This window comes from Prenolepis imparis, unplaced genomic scaffold (assembly GCF_030444845.1).
Source record: "Prenolepis imparis isolate NDT839.2.m4 unplaced genomic scaffold, iyPreImpa1.0 SCAF_9, whole genome shotgun sequence".
In the NCBI taxonomy this organism is placed as follows: domain Eukaryota; kingdom Metazoa; phylum Arthropoda; class Insecta; order Hymenoptera; family Formicidae; genus Prenolepis; species Prenolepis imparis.
Window position 1 is genome coordinate 15,775,500 of NW_028141167.1, and position 5,105 is coordinate 15,780,604.

Here is a 5,105-nt window from a genome sequence, read left to right on the forward strand (position 1 = left end):
AGTACTGTAAATGTATGTTTAATTATTTTAATAAAATAAAAATGTGTTTTCTACAGATATAAATGCAGAACAATATTTGTTGTCAACTCTATGCGTCTCTGAGCGATATTTATAGATATATATGAGAGACATTTTTAATTCGCTGTAGCAAATCCCAAACATTTGGCAAACAAGCTTCTTAATATTAATGTTGTGGTGCTGCTTTTTGCTTTGGCATTTTAGCCAGTAAACCTTGAATCTCATTCTTTTCATCATATCTCTTCCACAATTCACATAGATTAATTATATACCGTGCTATTTCTCGAATGTTTTTGAAGACTATTTCTGTGAACCACGATTTAGCAGACAAGCTATTTGCAGACCTGTAAAAAAAAAAATAAGACATTGTTAAATATAAAATTTCTTTTTAATACACACTAGATTGTAAAAATAATACTGCTTACCAATAGCTATTTGATAAGAAGAATATAATAAACATACATCTGTTCTTAAATTATCATTAATTATACGCCATGCAAGAGTAATTTATCATCTGGTCCCACATCCTATATTAATGTTAATAAGGGACGGTATGGTTGATATACTATTAAACAACAATAATCTGAGTGTTCCAAAAGATAAAATTATTCACACTCTAAAACGATATGGAAATTCTTGTGTATGCATAATTGTTTTCAACTGAAAAAAAGGAACAATAAAATTTAATTAGCATATTAATCATCAATAAATTATAATAGAAGATATATTCACAAAACTTACCTATAGTTCCCATTGTCGTTATCAATCTAATATTAGAAATTACTCCAAATTCTCCTACTTTTGATGCCAAAAAGAATGCCGTAAGAGCTAATAATAAAGGATCTATACATTTTAAGCTATTGCGAGCACAAAACTTTAAAATACTATTGCAGTAGTTATCACTTGTTGCCTCATTACAACGTTAATTGTTCATCTAACATTTGTATCGCTAATAACAGGAAACAGAAATACTAAATACATAATTATGTATGCATAGACTATATTGTACAATTATAAAACATGATATGTCTAGACCATAACCTAGCTACTCTTTATTATGAAGCTTATTTTTGAAAGAGTCAAGCATTTGATCACAAGAATATATATATTTTTCTCTATTTGACTTTTATTTTCGACAGATAGTTTTTATTCTCAGAAACTGACAGTTCAGATTATTATTAAAGATTGAATAATTCATTGTACTTTTATTGTGTTTGTATGTGTATGTGTGTGTGCATAAATTTATTTATGTTTTTACAATGACATATCATGTTTTATAATTATACAATATAGTCTATGGTCTATAGTCTATGCATACATAATTATGTATTTTGTCATTGGTAAGAAATTAACCAATCATATTCGATTCTTAAAAAAAAAAAAAAAAAAAAAATTTTTAGAAGTCAAAGTTCGCGGAGCTCGCGCGTGGAGCCGCGGCACATTGGCGTGCGCACCTCTCCACCCCCAACGTGGCCATGACCACGTGGGTGCGCGGCGCGTGCACCTCTCCCCCCTACTCGCCCCAGCCACGTGACCATGAGTCACGTGGGCGCGCGGCGCGCGCACCCCCCTAGCCACCCCACCACGCCTCTCCCCCCACACCGCCACGGCTCGATGCCGGGACCTAAAATTGGCATCACTGGTCCAGCGTTATCCGCTGCTCATACATGTTATTGTCTTTTGTAGATCGCTCCTCTCCGCGCTTAGCAACCGCGTAACATTAGACTGTTTCTTTTCGACACGTACTTTTAGTAACCGCATGTAAGACTGGGCTGTCTCGGATAAACTTCCGAAAAGCCCATACCTTCGATTGTTTTGAAATTTCGTATACTATCGTATTTTGACGCGCTAATTGCTAAAGAGTTGCGTTTTTAATAGAAGTACAACTTTTATTTGAAACTTTTTCTACTAGAATCAATATTTATTAAGGTAATGAAATAAAATGTACAAAAAAGCCATTTTTCCTTCATTTTGACCTTGAAGATGACCTTGTCGCCAATTTTCATTGTCATATTTGTAATCAGCGCGTTAAAATACAATAGTATACAAAATTTCAAAACAATCGGAGGTATGGGCTTTTCGGAAGTACACCCTGTTAAACTGAATAGAAAAGTCCTCTACCATTTTGCGATTTTCGCAATAATTAATGAGAAATAAATTAAAGATCAGCCAATTCGCGCGACGATAAGGAAGCGGCGAGAAAAGACAGCCCAGTTTTCTGTCGTTACTAAGCATGCGGCGAAAAGAAACAGTATAATGTTACATGGTTGCTAGGCACGCAATGAAGCGGGGAGGAGCGCTTTACAAAAGACAAAACTACATACGAGTGGCGCTAATGCTAGACCTCCGAGTGGGCTGTTTCTTCTCACTACGCTCTTATCATCGCTGATTTTCTTTACGACTCCTGCATACTCAATTGCCAAGTCCGTAAAATTTGTACGACAGCGCCACATTTGGCAAAACAATAAACTATAAAGCATAAAAATGACATAAATTATTCTTGCGACTTACAGCGTCATTTATTATTTTAGTGCAGTGTTTCTATTTTTAAAATAATTGTTATAGTGTTAAAATATACCAAAGACTCTCATTTTGTTATAATTTAATATGTAAAAGCAAATATTTATTTCATTTCGATACCTGTCAAACAGTGGGTTTTCGTCCTTAGTTAGGCTCAATTCAATTCGACATATATATGTTATTTATTGATTACCCAAACAAAATGAGTTTTCGGTATATTTTACAAGTCGGTTCTATCGATTACAAAAACGCTATTTTATTGAAAAATATTTTTATTTTAGCGTATGTCGCAAGAATTTTCATGATATATTTCTCGTTTCTGACGTCATCAATTCAAGATGGCTGCAGTGAGTATGCAGGAGCCTTAATTTATTTCTCATTAATTATTGCGAAAATCGCAAAATGATAGATGACTTTTCTATTCAGTTTAACATGCTCTACCTGCCCGAAAGGTGGTTCGCGAGTTATCGGACACCCTGTATATATAGTTTCTGTAAGCAGCAGCGTCCGAAGGAGAGACAGAGAAACATACTACTTTCTCTTTTGCACCAATGGTATTTCCGGACACTTGTAGAGAGAGATAGTACTTTCTCTCTCTCCGAGTGTCCGGAAATACCATTGGTGCAAAAGAAAAGTAGGATATGGGAGCTTTCCAACAAGAAGACAGTGTGACACAGAGTATCATTCTATCTTTGTTGTTTACTGGTATTTGAAAGAAGATAGAATGATACACTGTATCAGACTGTGTCCTTGTTGGAAAGCTCCCTATGTTTCTTTCTCTAACCTCCTCCGGACAAGGTCTGCTTTCTGTATTGCCAGTCCATATCTATAATGTCGTTTATATATATACATATATAAAGTATATCATGATTTCGCGCGAGCATAAAAAAAAGAAACGAAGAGTGAGGAAAGAGAGGGAAAGGGAGAGAAAAAATAGAGAACAAAAATATACATTTAATATTATAAATGTACGATATCGGGTCTCTTACTAAATTTTAACTAAAAAGAATTGTGATAATTCATCAAAGATTATTACTTTATTCTTAAGTTTTTCTGACTCACTCTGCACTTATCTTATTTAAATATTTCTTTTATATGCACACACATATTTTACTCAATTAAACAAGTGGTTTATTATTTTCTAGATATTTAAGCATCTACAGTAAATGTTAACATATAATTTTATAACGTATATATTAAATAAATCGCGAAGCTCTATATATGCAGTAAAACAATTTTATAATTAATTAATATATTATTCCACTTCATATTTATCTCAACTCTGTTCCTCTTATATCTTTATCAAATAAAAAAACATAATGAGAATTGTGAATTAGTCTATTTTAGTAAATTTTTATCTAATTCAAGCTATTATTTTATTCAAATTAATGTGTGTGTATTTCAAATTTAATTTTCTTAAAATGTTCAAATAAATTATTTTCTTTAAATTGGATTAAAATAATTATCAAACCACAAAAATTGAAAAATATCGATTATTTTCAGTTTTTCACGAAGTATGATTTGAAAACAACAAAGGAAATATTAAATTTTGTTTATTAATTCTATAATTTACGGGATTTTCTCCGCATATGTATATAAATTGAACGAAAATGTAGCTGAATAGAATACACAATCTTTTAACCGTATTATATATAATATGCTTATATATGTATGTGTGTAATGCAACGGTAAATTTTTAAAGAATTTGCATTCGTGAAATTTTTGAAGCATTTAACAATTCAACATTCTGATATACAGGGTATCTTATGACGTAATATACACAAACTGAAGGAACATGTTTATGGTAGTATCATTTTAAGTAAAAATGTCCTATAAACATTATACCTTCATTTTGTACGTCATGTTACGAAACACATCCCGTATATTCGTTCCATATTCCCTTTGAAGTAAATAAGGAATTTCTTATTGCAAATATTTTTTTGTACATATATACTCTCTTTCTATATGTCATTATATTAAAAACCCTGGATATATAACAATGTTAGTAATCACATTGTCTCAATATACATGATAATTCCTTGTCAACTTGTTTTAAATATAGACATATATAGACATATGTGTACATATATATGTACACATACACACACACAGACACATACAAGGTGTCTTGCACATAGTTACAAGTTATTTTCTCCGTTATTGCAAGAAATATTAACTTCAACTTTTTTTTAATTAAATGGGATAGGATGCCTGAACATTTAAGGGATGAAAAAAATGTTGGGAGGTCTTTGGGAAAAACTGGGTCCATTTTTTAAACTGGAACCACTTATAATTTTTTTTTTATATAAATAGATTTCTTGCAATATTTCGCATAAAAAGTATAAGAATTGAATGATCAAAAAGTGAATATTTTACGAGATATTTTATAGTTTATGTAAAATGATGTCACATTTAAGTACAAAATATATCGTAAACTATTCATTTATCATCCTATCCTTTTATAACTTTTTATGCCAAATACTGCAAGGAATCGATTTATATAAAAAAAATAGTGATTCCATTAAAAAAAAGGTGCCTCCCATTTTGCCCCTTAAAAGTCCCCCCCC

General features: G+C 31.6%; 1 pseudogene; it reads right to left on the minus strand.

The window, feature by feature from the left end:
* Positions 1-184: 184 nt before the first annotated feature.
* On the minus strand, positions 185-2,024 carry LOC145941133 (cyclin-C-like; annotated as a pseudogene).
* Between the last annotated feature and the right edge of the window lie 3,081 nt (positions 2,025-5,105).